General features: G+C 34.9%; 1 protein-coding gene across 6 annotated transcripts in view; it reads left to right on the top strand.

Moving 5' to 3' along the window:
- BCKDHB (branched chain keto acid dehydrogenase E1 subunit beta) overlaps positions 1–13,163 on the top strand; it is a 377,315-nt gene extending 364,152 nt beyond the window's left edge. For 3 of the 6 annotated variants that reach the window (XR_010134302.1, XR_010134300.1, XR_010134305.1), the window contains one exon: positions 1,955–6,542. The gene's annotated coding sequence lies outside the window, so the exon portion shown is untranslated. Of the gene's footprint in view, positions 1–1,954; positions 6,543–7,501 lie in introns of those variants that run through there. The other 3 variants (XR_010134301.1, XR_010134304.1, XR_010134303.1) reach the window with 2 other exon arrangements.
- Positions 13,164–17,483: the final 4,320 nt, after the last annotated feature.

The raw sequence follows: 17,483 nt of genomic DNA on the forward strand, positions 1-17,483 counted from the left end.
GTCACACTATAGTATTATCTTCCTCACTTTACATATGGGAATAATGAAACTCAGACAGGTAAAGTGATGTACACAAAGGCATGCAGTTAGTAAGTTTTGGGCCTTGTCCATCTGCTGTTCCCTATGTCTGAAATATTGTGTCCAGCATTCCCTTGGGCTCATTCCTCCTACCTTCCCTACTTTCTTTGAATAACTCCTATATCCTTCAAAGCACAGTCTCTGGTTTTCCACCACCACTCCAGTCTTAGTTAGGTGCCCTCCCACTTTCTACCAGACCGAGTCTGCCTGCATCAAACACAGATTACAAGTACATTGAGTCTCTCTCATCTTTAAATCTTTATTATTATTATTATTATTTTGAAGTGGAGTCTCACTCTGTCACCCAGGCTGGAGTGCAGTGGCATCATCTTGGCTCACTGCAACCTCTGCCTCCTGGGTTCAAGTGATTCTCCTGCCTCGGCCTCCTGAGTACTGGGACCACAGGCACGTGTCACCACGCCCGGCTAATTTTTTTGTATTTTTAGTAGAGATGGGGTTTCACCATATTGGTCAGGCTGGTGTTGAACTCCTTAGCTCGTGTTCCACCCACCTTGCCCTCCCAAAGTGCTGGAATTGCAGGTGTGAGCCACCGCGCCCAGCCTCATCTTTAAATCTTTAGTGATTCACTTAGCTCTATTAATTGTTATTTGTGAAATAAAATTTTAAATTAGTAACTTCCTTAGAATTTCTATGAATAATTGCTCCATTGCCTTATCTGAAAAGAAAACCTTAATATCCAATAAAAATTCCTCAGTCTTGCCCAATGGAGGCCATTCACTGAACAATTGAAAGGAGACTGCTTGCCCTTTATTCCTCACACTTCTTTCATACTATTCTTCCAACATAACCATTAAATTTCACCTCAGAAGAAAGGCCACAATATTCATTATACTACTCTTCCACATTTGCAGTACATCTTAGTTTCTGTATTCTAGGATAGTGAAGATAGAGCCTCAGGTAAGAATTAAGTGCTAGTGCTTTATTGGGAGTTAAATCCCAGGAGAGTGAGAACAAGAGAAAAGGTAAGTGGTGCAGCCAAGAAAGGTGAAGCATTACCCCTCCGTTGGCTTCTTCACAAAGCAGGGCAAAGAGCACCTACTGTTATTTGGTAGGTGCCTACACTCAGTCATACAGGACTTCTTTATGCAGGCTGATTGGAGAAAGTAAGACAGAGGAAATTGGGCTGCCCAGGTTTTTTCCCTGCCTCTCTTTGGCCAAGATAGCACCAGAGAGTGTTAACTACCTTGCATTCCAGTTTGGGTCATTCAGCTCCTTTAGCAGCCTCCTGGGAAGCCAGATGCACTTCCTGTGGTGGCATTTCCCCAAATCTAGAAGAGATGAGAGGAGTCAGAGACTGTGGGCTTAACGTGGTTAGTTTTAAAAGGCTGACTGCAGAGCCCCGCATTGGTAGTGGAAGTGAAGTAAGCTGCTGAAAATTGAAACAGGTAAACCTGAGAAACTCAGAAGGGGCATATGAATCCATACAGACATACTTCCACCTTGTACATCTGATTTATTTCTCTTTTTACACCATTTTCTGTCACAAATCTCACAGCTTTCCAAACTATAGTACAACTGGTCAAAATGTCTGAATGTTGTATACCAGGAAAATATGCTGGCAACTCAACCACAGCACAAGTCTAAAATCAAATTTTCTAATACTGTTCTGTCAAAACCTTTTCCTTCTCTGATTTTTGTCATTTCTCTTCATGGAGACATGAATGCTTGTATTAACTTAGGTTGAAATATCAGAACTTCAGGGTTATCTCTGATTCCATCCCTCCTTCCACCCATAGGCAAAGCCCATCATGTAAACATATTAGCAATCTCTCAGTAGTGATGAGGATACTCTCTGGCACAAATTGCACATTTAGCAAGAGTTTGAATAAAATAAATAAATCTGTTTGCTTTTCAGTTTGCTGCTACATTTGTGTGGAAAGTGCTGCTTGCCGATAGGGAAGTAGGAGAGGAAATAAGGAAAACAATAAACCAAGTACAGTTTTGCAAATACCCAGACACATTGGATGGACACAGAAGCTTTCACTGGGAGATTGTGAAGGGTAGATGCTTTGTGTCTCCATTGCCTCCTGTGATGTGACCTCACATTACAAGCCACTGTGGCTGGAACTGCTGGCAAAATGGAAAGAACCAGGAAGAACATCAAAGAAGAGTTTTAAAAGGATATGAAATGTATTAATTTGTCATAATTATCTATTTTTGATAGAAGAATCTCAGAGGTACTTAAGTTGATGTCTTGGACCTTCAGTCCAGTGCTGACATCTTGTAAAATGTCTTAAGTTCCTACCAGGTAATTTCTGCTTTCTGTCACAAAGCAGGAGACAAGTTCCAGGAGGAAGTCATGTATTTTTCTCATCTTTAGGTATATTTCCCTATATTATACTTACACATATATTTATGTTACACTTTCTATTTCTCTTATTTACGTACATTATTAACAAAAAATTTTTGGAAGATTGTAGAAATAAGACATGTAGGCATTTGAAATTTTATGAGAAAGAGCTTGTCAGATTTGGGAGTTAGGGATTTTTAGACATTGCCATAAGAGGTAAGTAAATGCTGACACCTTGCCTATAGTTAATAAAAATATATTATACATTTGAAGTTTTCTAAGAGAGTAGATTTAAAATTTTCTCACTATACACACACAATATATATATATAACTATGTTAGGTGATTAACGTTAATTAGCTTGATTATGGTAATCATTTCACAACATAGACATATATCAAAACATCACAATGTATGCTTTGAATACATACCATTTTTATTTGTCAACCATTCCCCAATAAAGCTGGAAAAAACAAGACTTCATTCCAACTGTCAAAATCTACTTCTCAGGGACCTACTCCAAGGGAGTCGCCATTCCTTCATTTTATTATTAAATTGCTTCTTCATAGAAAACCTATCTTCGGTGAAAAAATTAGACTCCAGAAATGATATTTTGCCAGAAACATCTCTAAAAGCCTTTTTATCTCCCTGGTGAACTCAATGTAGCTATGGAAATTCGAATTCCCTATCTGGGGTCAGCTTCAGAAATGTGTTTATTTATGTGCTTCGAATTGACTTATCAACTAATGAACCAAGAAACAATTTTTCTTTTGGCTGTGTTTTAAAAGGGTCTTGCTCAAATTTTAAAGGTTAGGGCATTTTAGAGTCAGATTTGTTTCATAATTTTTCTATGTAACATATTCACTTCCCATTAAAATGTAATTTTCCCTACCAATAAGGTGTTAGGCTTCTGATCCCTCAGGGGAACTGTGGTTGACATGAGCATTACCTCATCCAAATGTATGTTCCCAGTGAACCTGTCATCGAGTGGACTTGATGCCTTAATTTTTTCCTTTTGTAGCAAGATGCCTAACTGGTTACTTATGCAAGCATTGTTAGCGAAATTAGGGGGAGTAAGGGGAATAAAAAATGTATGGAAATTATGAGTGTTAGAACTGAGCACAATCATTGCAGCATCTGATGCAGACATTTCAGGGTAAGCCAAGTAGTCTCTTCAGAATAAAAATGAGGGTAATTAGACTCAATTCATTTATTCAACACTTGGGTCAAGTCCATGAACTCTACAAAGATAACTGTGCCATGGATTTTGCTCTCTAGAGTGGTAAGACATATATATGGTTTGTCTACTCATTCAACAAACACTTTCTGAGCATGTTTTGTCTCCTGAGGTCAGCTCTGGAGATACAATGGTACATGGCACAAATCTTTGCAAGTGCTAAATATAATACCTGACATTAATAGGCTGTGAGTGAAGAGCACAAATTGTGTAGTGGGTGTTCCTGGGATACAGTAGCTCTGTGCATGTAGAAGGGATTATTAAGGGCCTCGTGAAGGAGACAGCATTTGTCCTGGGACTTGAAGGAAAGACAGGATTGAAAATGTAGAGATGCTAAGGAAGGTTGTCCTCAACAGAGAAAATGCCATAGCTGAAGGCCCCTCATATGCTATTCTTTTTTTTTATTTTTTTTTTATTTTTTCTTTTTTTCTTTTTTTTTTTTAATTATACTTTAAGTTTTAGGGTACATGTGCACATTGTGCAGGTTAGTTACATATGTATACATGTGCCATGCTGGTGCGCTGCACCCACTAACTCGTCATCTAGCATTAGGTATATCTCCCAATGCTATCCCTCCCCCATCCCCCCACCCCACAACAGTCCCCAGAGTGTGATATTCCCCTTCCTGTGTCCATGTGATCTCATTGTTCAATTCCCACCTATGAGTGAGAATATGCGGTGTTTGGTTTTTTGTTCTTGCGATAGTTTACTGAGAATGATGGTTTCCAATTTCATCCATGTCCCTACAAAGGACATGAACTCATCATTTTTTATGGCTGCATAGTATTCCATGGTGTATATGTGCCACATTTTCTTAATCCAGTCTATCATTGTTGGACATTTGGGTTGGTTCCAAGTCTTTGCTATTGTGAATAATGCCGCAATAAACATACGTGTGCATGTGTCTTTATAACAGCATGATTTATAGTCCTTTGGGTATATGCCCAGTAATGGGATGGCTGGGTCAAATGGTATTTCTAGTTCTAGATCCCTGAGGAATTGCCACACTGACTTCCACAGTGGTTGAACTAGTTTACAGTCCCACCAACAGTGTAAAAGTGTTCCTATTTCTCCACATCCTCTCCAGCACCTGTTGTTTCCTGACTTTTTAATGATTGCCATTCTAACTGGTGTGAGATGATATCTCATAGTGGTTTTGATTTGCATTTCTCTGATGGCCAGTGATGATGAGCATTTTTTCATGTGTTTTTTGGCTGCATAAATGTCTTCTTTTGAGAAGTGTCTGTTCATATCCTTCGCCCACTTTTTGATGGGGTTGTTTGTTTTTTTCTTGTAAATTTGTTTGAGTTCATTGTAGATTCTGGATATTAGCCCTTTGTCAGATGAGTAGGTTGCGAAAATTTTCTCCCATGTTGTAGGTTGCCTGTTCACTCCGATGGTAGTTTCTTTTGCTGTGCAGAAGCTCTTTAGTTTAATTAGATCCCATTTGTCAATTTTGACTTTTGTTGCCATTGCTTTTGGTGTTTTGGACATGAAGTCCTTGCCCACGCCTATGTCCTGAATGGTAATGCCTAGGTTTTCTTCTAGGGTTTTTATGGTTTTAGGTCTAACGTTTAAATCTTTAATCCATCTTGAATTGATTTTTCTTATCTAACTATGTGATTCTAAGCTCAGGTGATCCAAAGAGGCTCCTCAGAGTTGTGGCAAACTGAAGCCAGTGGTGTAGGTTGAAAGGAATCTGAGAGAAGATCAACACCGAGGAGAATCTAAGGTGCCATTGTGGGTGAATCATTTTAGGCCATGTTTCAGAACAAAATTTCCACAGACTCACTACCAAATACTCATGGACTTATATTTTTGGTTCAGAGGTTTGACGAAAAACTCTGGAAGCCTATTGCAGAGAACTGAATAAGGTAAAAATCTACGTTTTACTGGACACATCGTTTAGGAAGCAAATTAGTCTCCGTTATCAGAAAGTTCCAAGGGGGAATCTAAAATGTGATACTTTGCTCAGCAGCTGACAGTATTTTTGCTACATTTTCAACTTGCCTTCAATTCTGTTTATTTCGCTTGTCTAATTTACTATCTAGGTAATTCAAACAATGAGAATACAGTGACCCGCAATTTTCCTAATTTAAAGGTATCTCTTCTGCAATATTAAATTTGCATCTACATTGCCTGCCTAACAAGACTGTCACCTCCTTGAGGTCAATGTGATGTTATCTAATTTTTTAGATAACATCTATGTCTCTAATAGATCTATCTGTGCAATAGAACCATACAGTCCTTCGTAGATAGGGGAAGCACAAATGTTGGTTGATATTTAACAGAGTATCAGACCTACAGCCTTCTCTCTAAGAGCTCAAACTTCAGAGAGTAGATTCAGAGAGTAAATGTTTTCTCAGGCTCAGGCAAGAGGAGTGGTTTGTATGTTCTTTCTTTCTTATTTTCCAGTTAGACTTTTGGAAATCTGCCAGATGCAATTGAAAAACCCTGCTCAGCTTTGTCCAGTGTCTCATTTGAGGATCAGCATGAGTTTGTTTACTTGAGATTAATAGGAGTCAAGGATATACAAATTCAGCAATGTATGGATAACTTTCCCCTTTTTAACGCTGGCCTCGCACAAAACTACCACCATATTGTTGAATTTTGGAAGTTTATTATGCTTTATTTTTTCCTATAAAAAATAAATGTCATCACATTGTAATAGTTTTATAACATGTTTTATCATATTTTAAAATACATCTTAAATATTCTTTCATATAATTAATCTTCTACAGCGTAATTTTAATATCTCTGAAGATTCCATTATGTGCTTGTATTATACATTTTTACTCTGAATACATTATTGTTGTAAACAATGCTTACAATTATGAAAATAAATATATATGGCTCATTTACACATTATTCTAAATCTCATTGTACTCTCCGGTTAGTCATCATTAATGTCTTGAAGTTCACTGGTTACTTGTTTGGCATTTTATGTATATTTATATCTGTATGCATTAACAAAGTTTATTATTACTATTATTATCATTATTATTATTATTATTATTATTATTATTATTATTATTATTTTGGAGACAGAGTCTTGCTCTGTCACCCAGACTGGAGTGCAGTGGCATGATCTTGGCTCACTGCAACCTCCACCTCCTGGGTTCAAGTGATATTCCTGCCTCAGCCTCCTGAGTAGCTGGGATTACAGGCATGCACCACCATGCCTGACTAATTATTTTTATCTTTAGTAGAGACAGGATTTCACCAAGTTGGTCAAGTTGGTCTTCAACTCCTGACCTCATGATCCACCTGCTTCAGCCTCCCAAAGTGCTGGGATTACAGGCATGAGCCACCGCGCTCAGCCAACAAAGTTAATTTTTTAAAAATAAAAAATAAACAATATTTGTTGGAGATAATTAGATAGGTATATTTCTAAATATATATATGTGTATAGTATAAAACAATAATCTCATTAAATCCTATACAAATAATAATCCTGCTTATGAAACCTGTAGACCCAACCAGCTGGCTTCAGAAATAGAACATTACTGGTAACTTAAAAACCAGTTTCTAGTCGTTCCCCACTGCCTTCTCCTCTCTAGGCCCCAATGATTACCACTGTCTGAAATTTTCTGTATGTTATCTTTAAGCTTTACTTTATAATTTTAAAACATACACTTACAACCCTGAGAAAGTGTTTTTAAATTTTATATGGTTTCATTACTATAGAGGTGGAAACATGTTTTCTAAATGTTGTCAATTAGAATATTGCCTTTCACACTTAAATCTTTAATCTGCCTGGAATTTATTTTTGTGTATGGTATGAAGCAGAGATTAAATTTTATTTCTGCTAACTGCATATCAAATTAGCATCATTGATTGAAAAGTTATCTCATTAACCAGAAGATGTATCTCCAGGAAAGCTGCCTGGATCTGGTTGGTGAAGGTTCCAGAAGTGAAGCATCCAGCAATTGGAGTGGCTCCAGTGGCAGCAGCCCACTTCAGCACAGCTGCTGGCTGATATTCTTGGAAGATTTGACACTGACATCAGCTGGGTTTTCAATGGCATGAGCCACCAGCAGAACTCTTCCCAGGTCCTCTTCAGAGTTATAATATAAATGCCATCACTTTTCCTCTTGCAGAGGTACTGTTCCATTTGCAAGTCAAGGCTGATACCACCTAAGTAAATTCCTGATGTAAGGAATTTGAGAACATTCTCCTCCTTTATCTACAGAACATCAAGCGCTTCACACATTGTGAAAGTTTCCCTTTGTGTTATGACAGGAACCCAAGATAAGTTGGTATGAGTTGCTCTCTGGTTAGCACAAACAGGCTATACCTTTTTTGTGTCTTTCCTTTCTTCATCAGTCATGTTAGAAACTTACTGGTCTTATTAGTCTTTTTGAAGTGCCAACTTTTGGCTTTGTTAAATCTTTACATGGTACATATATTTGTTAATGTATTAATTTCTATACTTTATGCTTTCCTTCACTTTTTGGAAATTTCTGTCCTTTTTCTAATATATAATGCTTAATGCTTCGCTGGTTCATTTTCAAATTCTTTTTTTTTTTTTACTATAAGTATTTAAGGCTACAAATTTATTTCTAGAAACATTATTGTGTGTATTGTACTAATATTTGGTTGCTGTTTCATTCTAAATATTTTTATTTCCATTAGAGTTATTTTAACTTATAGGTTATTTACATTTCTTAGTTTCAAAAGCTTGGAGTGTTTTAGTTATGTTTTTGTTATTAATTCTAATTTACTTAAATTGAAGTCAATGTATAATCTATATGATACTGTGTTTTGGAATTTTTTGACTTACTTTATGGTCAAGTATGAGATCAAATCTCCTAAATGCTTTATGTGTCCTTGAAAGAATGCGTGTTCTCTACCTTGATGAAATGTTCTGTGTTTTTCCATTACATCAAACTTATCAATTGTGTTTGTACCAAAGACTGGTTAAAGGTTCAACAATCCTATCTCTTTTTCTTGGATACAAAGGAAGACTGCAGTTCTAAGTCTTCCTTCAATTGAGTTAGGATTCTATGACAGCATTCTGTCCATGAGAATAACGGGCAGAAGTAACATAAGGCACTTTTGTCTTTGTCTTTGTCTTTACAATGTCATGAAAGTTCTTCCTTCTTTCTCATTTCTTTTTGGCCAGTTTAATGCAGAGGACCTAGTAGGCTCAATAGAATTCCAATGGGGCCTAGAAGATGACAGTGCCATAAAATGGATGAAATCACAATTTCTTAATTCTTGATGACTAATATGAAGAGAAACAAACTTCTATTGTAAGTCACTGAGGCTTCAAGATTTACCTGTTTCTGCACTGTTTCTACACTGTAACCTATCACAGCCTGATTAATACAGTGTTGTTCAAGTGTTTTATGTCCTCAGTGACATTTTATCTGTTAAATCTAGAAATTACTAAAAAAATGCTAAATATTCCACTCTGTTAGTAAATTTTCCAAATTTCTTCTTTTATTTCTGGTGCTTACAAATATTTTCAATTTCTATTTTTTATATTTTTAGGTGCATATAAGTTTAGAATGATTCTATTTCCCTGGTAAATCTAGTCTCCTCTCATTGTATAGTGACTTTATATTTCCAATAATGTCTTTGCCTTATATTTTGTTTGATTGAAATATAATTATTCCCACTTTATTTTGGCTAGTATTGAAATATATCTTTTTCTGTGCTTTAACTTTCATCCACTCTATCTTTTTGGTGTATACCTTCAGCATATAGATATATTTTAAAAATTTGTCAACTATTTGTGTCTAAATGGTGTTAAATTTATTTATATTTACTGTGGTTTAGATAAATTTGGATTTATTTATGTCATCTTAGTTTTTCTTTTCATGTATTTCTCTTTTTCTTAGTTTCTAAAATCCTCTACTGCCCTTAAAATAGATAAATCAAAAGTTTTCTTTTATTTATATTCTTTTAATTTCTATGAGTTTGGAAGAAATAGCATCTTTTTTCTGCCTATAACACATTCTTTAGAATTTTCTTTAATGAAGTTCTCTTAGATTAAATGCTCTCAGGCTTTGCTTGTTTATAACTTTCTTAATCTTATTATTGTTTTAAAAGTATATTCTTGTTAGGTATCAAATTCTATATTGAAGTCTCTATTTCTAGGAATTATGGATTGGGTTGTATAAACCCAATCTTCCCTCTGAGAGTAACTAAAAAAGCTGGGTAAAATATAAAACATGTGTTTGAAGGCATTAAAGAGGTACTGAAGCAGCCAAAATGTGAGTGGTCAAGATCCAGAAGAGAAGGCAATTGAATTGAGGTGAGCCAAACGTTACTCACTACTGTTCTCAAAGCATTTGATGAACCAAAGCTGAGAAGTTGAGCAAAGCTTTTGTTAGTCTCACAGTTCAGGGCTATGAAAATCATATACTTTAGAGTATTCATTAAAAGAATAGTAAATAAATGTGCCACAAAAAACAATAGAGGAAAGAAAGTGGAAAATTTTTTTTAACACAAAGAAGGCAAGAAAGGAGTAAAACAGGAAGACAGAACAAGAGGAATAAATAAAAATAAACAGTAATATGATAGATTTAAAATGTCAGTGTTTACATTAAATGTTAAGTGGACTAAATATTCTAATAAATGAGTAATATGCTGTAGAGAAAAATAGAATTCAATTATTGGCTGTTTTTAAAAAGATATGCCTTAAATATGAATACACAAAAAGGTTGAAGATGAAAGAATTTAAAACAGATGTAACACATAAACACTAATGATTCTAGTTTGACATTAATTTTTTATTAACATAGTGAAGTTATTTTATTTTCTTCTAACTTCCACTGCTGCTGTTGAGGAATCAGTTGTCATAATTGTTGTTCATTTGAAGATGATCTGTATTTCTTCTCTGGCTGGTCATAAGATTTTTTTATGGCATGCCTAGATGTGCTTTTCATTTCATTTATCTTACTTGATATCCATTACCCTTTCTGTAACTATTAACCAATTTTTAGTTTTGTAATTATTTTCCCCATGATCCCTTTAAATGTTTCTTCCATTTAATTTTCTGTCTCTTTTTTCTACAAATATTTAAGTGGATATTGAACTTTCCTACTTTATTTTCCATGTCTATTAGCTCTTTATCATATTTTCTATCTGTATATTTAGATGTGCTACATTATGGAAAATTTAAGATAATTATTTGGTTAATTTTATTTTTAGCTATAGCAACTGTGTTGTGCATTGAGTATTTTACATGTTGTTATAGTTGTTATTTTTAAAGTTTTATGTTTTTCATTGTATGTCCTCACTTATAAGTCGGAGCTAACCTATGAAGACTGAAAGGCATAGTAATTATACAATGGACTTTGGGAACTTCAGGTAAAGGATAGGATGAGGATGAGGGATAAAAGACTACACACTGGGTATGGTGTACACTGTTCAGGTGATGGGTGCACCGAAATGTTAGAAATCACCACTAAAGAACTTATTTGTGTAACCAAACACCACCTGTTCTCTAAAAACCTATTGAAATAAAAAATATAAGGCTGGGCGTGGTGGCTCATGGCTGTAATCCTAGCACTTTGGGAGTCTGAGGCGGGTGGATCATGAGGTCAAGAGTTCGAGACCAGCCTGGCCAATATGGTGAAACCCATCTCTACTAAAAATACAAAAAGTAGCTGTGCGTGGTGGCGCACACCTGTAGTCCCAGCTGCTCAGAAGGCTGAAGGAAGAGAATTGCTTTAACCTGGGAGGTGAAGGTTTCAGTGAGCTGAGATTGTGCCACTGCACTCCAGCCAGGGTAACAGAGTGAGACTTTGTCTCAAAAAAAAAAAAAAAAAATTAAAAATTAAAAAGTTTTATGTTTTTATTTTTCAAGACTTGTTTTTAATAATCTCTTTTTCTCTAGTCCATATATTAAATCTCAGATTTTGTTTCTTTAAACATATAAAACGTGTTTAGGTGATTCTGTTACCTGAATACTAAGGTAACAGAATTATCAATTCTGAGTCTCAGTAACCTTGCATTGAAATGACAAATTTCCACCATTCCCACAACATTCATGTGCTTCCTGGAACCTCAGAATATAATCTTTTTGGCAATAAGGTGTTTGCAGATGTAATTAATTAACTCAAAATGAGGTCCTGCTGAAGTAGAGTGGGCCATAAATACAAAGTGATTGTTATCTTTATAAGAAGACAAGAGAAACACACACAGAGAGGAAGTTGTGAAGACAAACACGTGAGGAGAATGCTGAGTAAAAATGGAGGCAGAGATTGTATTCTTCTACAAGCCAAGGAATGCCAAGCCTTGCTGGCAACTACCAGAAGCTAGGAGAGATCCTCCCCAATAATCTTCAGAGAGACATGACCCTGCTGATACTTTGATTTCAGACTTGTGGCCTCCAGAACCACAAAAACAAATTTCTGTTATTTCAAGGCAAGTTTGTGGTACTTCATTACAGCAGCCCATGGAAACTAATGCAAACCTCATTTGTAAAATGATCAATACCAATTCATTAAAAGAGCTAATATGAGGATTAAATGAAATAATATATTACATATAAAGTACTTTGTCTTGTCTGTCCAGAAAAAGAGCTCAATAAATGTTATTTTTTAAAAAATTTGATTTTCAAACACCTCATCCCTGTGACGGTCTTGGATCTTTTTCGTTTCTTTTCTTTTCCTTGTCTTTCCTTTTTGTTTTTGTTTTTGGTTTTGGTTTTGGTTTTTTGTTTTTTGTTTTGAGATGGCGTCTCGCTCTGTTGCCCAGGCTGGAGTGCAGTGGCATAATCTTGGCTCACTGCAACCTCCGCCTCCCAGGTTCAAGCAATTCTTCTCCTGCCTCAGCCTCCTGAGTAGCTGGGATTACAGGTGTGCACCACCCCATCTGGCTAATTTTTGTATTTTTAGTACAGACGGAGTTTCACCATGTTGGTCAGGCTGGTCTGGAACTCCTGACCTCAGGTGATCCGCCTGCCTCGGCCTCCCAAAGTACTGGGATTACAGGCATGAGCCACTGGGCCCAGTCGGATCATTTTCTTTATAGTGCAAAAACATACACAAATGCACAACACACACACATCTAAATATCTGCATATATACATCATACATATTCACATGCAACTTACTCTAATTGCCCTTCATTCATACCTTGCTCGATCCTCTCCACATGATCTCAGCATCTCAACTATGCACCCATTGAAGCTTTCCATATTTTTTGAAACTATATATCTGAGAGCTTCTCAATTTCAAATCAGATTTCATGAAATGGAATATTGATATTTTTCCTTCAAATAAAAGAAAATACTTTTTTATAATAAAGCTACAGAAATAATAAGTTCTGGTGGAGGAAAAAGGTTTCATATATAGTTAGTGCCCTCTTGGCTATTTTTACTACTCAGAGAAATCTTGTCACAGACATTTTTTTTCAGAATTAAAAAAAAAAAAAAAAAAAAAACCTTGCAGCAAGGAGCGGAGTATTATGAGAAAAGTTAATTTTAATTTTCTAAGTCCCAACATATTGAAGTTCCTGTGAATCTAAAATAAAAGTGTGCTTTGAAATAAATTGTAACATGAATAAAGAAAATGAATGGACATTTGGATTGAATTATGTTATTTTTAGAAAGTGGCTTTTTTCTTCTTTCCTGTTATTTCACTGTGGATTTTAGTGGGCAAAGCATGAAGAAAACCCTGTGTGCTGTCATGGAGCGTAAGTACTTCTTCACATCCCACCTCTTCAAAGATATTTTGATACTTTGAAGATAATTCTAGGTTTAGTATACAAATGAAGAGTAAAGTCCTAAGCTGGGCAATAGCATCTTAGTTTGAAGACAGATTAACTCTAGACTGAAGTCAAATAGGAAAAGAACCAGAAAAATTGTCATTTTAGTTATGTATTTTCTATCAAGAGTATAATTTTTTTCTTTTCTCTAAGGGCTCAATATCATCATGTAATTACATAGTATAGTCATGTACTATAGCTCAATCTACAGAGTAATATTGCTTTAATGACATCAGTCTAGAAAAAATGACTCCGTTTAAATAATCAGATCAACTAATATTCACAAAGAATCTTTAGAAGAATGGTAGAATCAAATACTCTTTACTTGTAAACATATGACTCTTAGAAATTAATTAATTAATTTACTCATGTATTTATCAAAAACATATTTATTGCATGCTCACAAAAGAACCTGTACTAGGTGCAGGAATATAGGTGGGGAGAAAGACAATATACAAAAGTAAGTAAAATATAAAATGTGTTAGATGGTGATCAGTGATTTGGAGGAAAATAAATTTGAAAAGGTGGGTGGGGATTCTAGGAGTATGTTGCAATTTTTGAAAGGAGGGTCAGAGAAGGTTTTACTGAGAGATGTCCATTGAGTTACCATCTGAAAGAGGGGAGGACGTTTTCACATGAAGTTGTTGATGAGGAATTTGAATTTCTAAATGTGAGTTACAGAAGAGAAGCCTGAATTGGAGATAATGCACATACATATATTTAGACAAACTTATTAGAGTGACCTCTGTTATTAAGCATTTTGTATTTATTTGCAGAAGATACTGAAACTCTAGACCAGCAATATAATTCCAGTTTATTCCGAAGGTTTTTCTTTACCAACCTATAGTTGTTCAAGAACTGGTTATAATAATTTAACCAAAGGCTTCAATCACAAGCCATTTAGATATATTAGGGTAAGTATGCCCTCAGATAGCAAGTATATAATTGTGTTGTGGCTTCAGGTGTAGTCTACACTTCATAGTCCTGGAAACTTTGTGACGTGTCCTGGTTCACTCAAAATGACAGGAACTTTAAGCAAGGCACTGTATTACCATTGCTACTGAGGGACTCCACCTGCAACATAAAAGGATTAGACTAAATGTTTTTTACAAAGTCACTTTTGGTTCTAATATCCCATGAATATATGATATTTGCTTTAATTCCTTTGTGAAGTGTTTTAAATTGTTAGCACATTGCCTAATTCAGCAGATTTCTCATGAAGAATTTTCTTTGCTCTTGTTAGTAATGGATCTTCTTTATATACTTTGGTTACAGGGCTTCTCTCATTGAAAGAACAGTTACTTACAAATTTAAGTCTGGACTCAGCAAAAAATAATGCTATATTGGACGACCTCAGAATATTTTATAGAGTGCTTATGAGATTTTCTGTCTTGTTCCCCATAATGTTTAAACCAGAATTAATGCAGACCTAACCCATTTTTAGATCGTAGACATTCATTAAATTTAGAAAGATTTGAGGCTTTTAGGGCCTTGAAGATAAGTATTATTTTCTGGTTCATTCTAGTTGTTATCATTGTTAAAGTAGTCTCCACTTTGTCAACTTCTTAAATTCCATAAGGCAGACTATAATCTTTCTGCTTTGTTTGTTTCTACTTCTCATCACCACTTTGCAAGTGTATTTCTGTCATTTGAAAGTAAAGACATGTACACTTGCTGAGCTTTAGAAGTACAGGATTTTTTTTTAGTTCTCTCTGGTTATTGCTTTTCTTCGATGTGCTATCAATAAATCAACTGAATGGTGATATTCTTCTCTCTCTAACAAGTGATACATGTCACTGGTTGAATCAGGAGAAGCTACGTTTAGGAAAACATGTGTCCCAAGTAGTATTGTGGTGGCCAGTCACATGCTTTAAATCCTCCCAGGAAGTTTACATTCCAGGAATTATTGAGAACAAGAAAACCATGTCTCTTAAAACATTAATGAAGTCAGGAAGCTCCTTTAACAGGTTGGCAAATGATAAGTGCTTAATAAATACTAGCTGAATTTATTATTGAATGAAATAAATAGCATACTTTGTATACTTTTATCCACTGTTAATAAACGTGTCAGGGCAAACTCTTTTTTACATTAGATGTATTCCTTGTCACTCTATTGAATACATTTTGGTAGAATGGGTGACTTTAATTTGCTTGAAACTTTGTATTCACATAGCAATTGTGGTGGTGGCCACAGAATATTTTTCATCCAGAATGAATTCCTGAGATGTCGAATAAATCAAGTGACCTTCCATTTTACTCAAAGCCTGGCAAACTGAGATGGAGAGGTGTAGACACTTCAGGCTTAAAGGCTACAAACCTATCTTCTTGGACTTTGCAACCAAAATAGACTTAAAACAGAATAAAAATTGAAACAGTATAGAATCACTGTGTTGTATTTAAACTCAAGCAGAAATGGGAGGAGAAAACCTTACAGAGAGAATACACTGACATGTGAAGATACGATGACATAACAATAATGATGATTACAATAATCAGAAGTAGTATTTGCTGTTTATTAACTGCCTGGCACTATATTAAGCATTTTCAGAGATTATTTCACTTAATCCTCACAACAAACTTTTTAGGGAGGTACTATTGTTATCCTCTTCAAAGAAGGTTTAGAGAAAACTTGTATCATCTCTAACAACTTTTCCTATGGTTACATAGCTAGGAAGTAGTAAAGCTGGATTCAGAAACCTATGCAGTTATCCACTATAGATTTGTGACTTAAGGAAGAGTTCTAAAAAACAAGAAATCAAGAATAGAATTAATTATATGAATGAACACATTTATTGGAAGAAACAACAGAATTGATAGTGTTAAAAAATTTGAATCACTGATGTGGAGGACCCCTTGAAACTATTACTATAAAACAAAAAGGTAAAATATGAAGGGACATGCTGATGCAGAGGTCAGTTAATGGAGATCCAGCCTAAGAATTACATATACTTCTGAAGAAGTCACAATTGAGACAGAGGATAAAGAAAGATATTTGAGGTGGAATGTTTTAAGGGTAAAAAGACCTAGAAATACAAATCAAAAGGACCAGTTAAATTCCAAAAAAAAAAAAAAAAAATTAATGAAAATACACCTTATCTCATCCTGTAACATTTTGGATTTACAGAGTTTATTTTATTTTATATTTTACAAAAGGCTTTTACAAGCATCTTGGTATAAAACTCAGGCTGACATCAAACTTCACCACCCTGACACTAAATATCAGAAAACTATGAAGTAATCTCTATAGAGTCATCTGTGAATGAAGACAAGAGAGAAATATCATTTTCCCATAGGTTCAAAAAACTGTATAAACTATATACCCTCTTTAAAAATTACTTGAAGCTGTACACTAACTCATCAATACAGGATTTTAAGATGAATGAACTCAATGAGCATTTTCTCCCCTCTATTTGAATAAAACATCTATTTGAATAAAACAAATCACAATGCTGGAAATAATATATGTGAAAATATGTTCACCATCGTATTATATGTTACAGTCAAAAATTGAAAATAACCAAATATTTCCTATTAAAATAACATGAGATATCATTCAGTCATTAGACGATGTCAGAAAATACTTTTTCAGTTTTCATGGTGTGTGATCTCAATTATGCATGGACAAGTGCATTGAGCAATAATTGAAATAGTTAATATTAATTATATCTGGGGTGGAGAATATTTGTCTGGTTTTTAACTTTTTTTATTTTTCACATATAAGACAATACATAACAATGAAAAAATAGAAGAAAGGAGTAGGGATTGGTACTCTCAAAATTAGTTTGGGATTTATTTAATAAAAAGAAAACCCAGACATCTATATACTGACCAGGATTGACATTGCACTGAAACTTTTTCAAACAACCTGCAAAAGTGTAAGTAATATAAATCTTTCACAGGCCACAGGTCACATGTCTCAGAGATCTCTGGAGCAAAGTTAGCTTTGGCTACCAAGCTTGGAAGAAAATGTTCTTCTTTTGAAATATTTGCTATATTCTTTCCTCTACGCTTCATTGTTTTTCCTTCTAACTGAATTGGAACTTTCACTGTAGTTTCCTTCAACCTTGCAATTTCTTCAAACCGTTTGGAGGCTAACATCTCAAATAACAGTGAGATTCCCAATAGTTAACTTCAT

This window comes from Gorilla gorilla, chromosome 5 (genome assembly GCF_029281585.2).
Source record: "Gorilla gorilla gorilla isolate KB3781 chromosome 5, NHGRI_mGorGor1-v2.1_pri, whole genome shotgun sequence".
Taxonomy (NCBI): domain Eukaryota; kingdom Metazoa; phylum Chordata; class Mammalia; order Primates; family Hominidae; genus Gorilla; species Gorilla gorilla.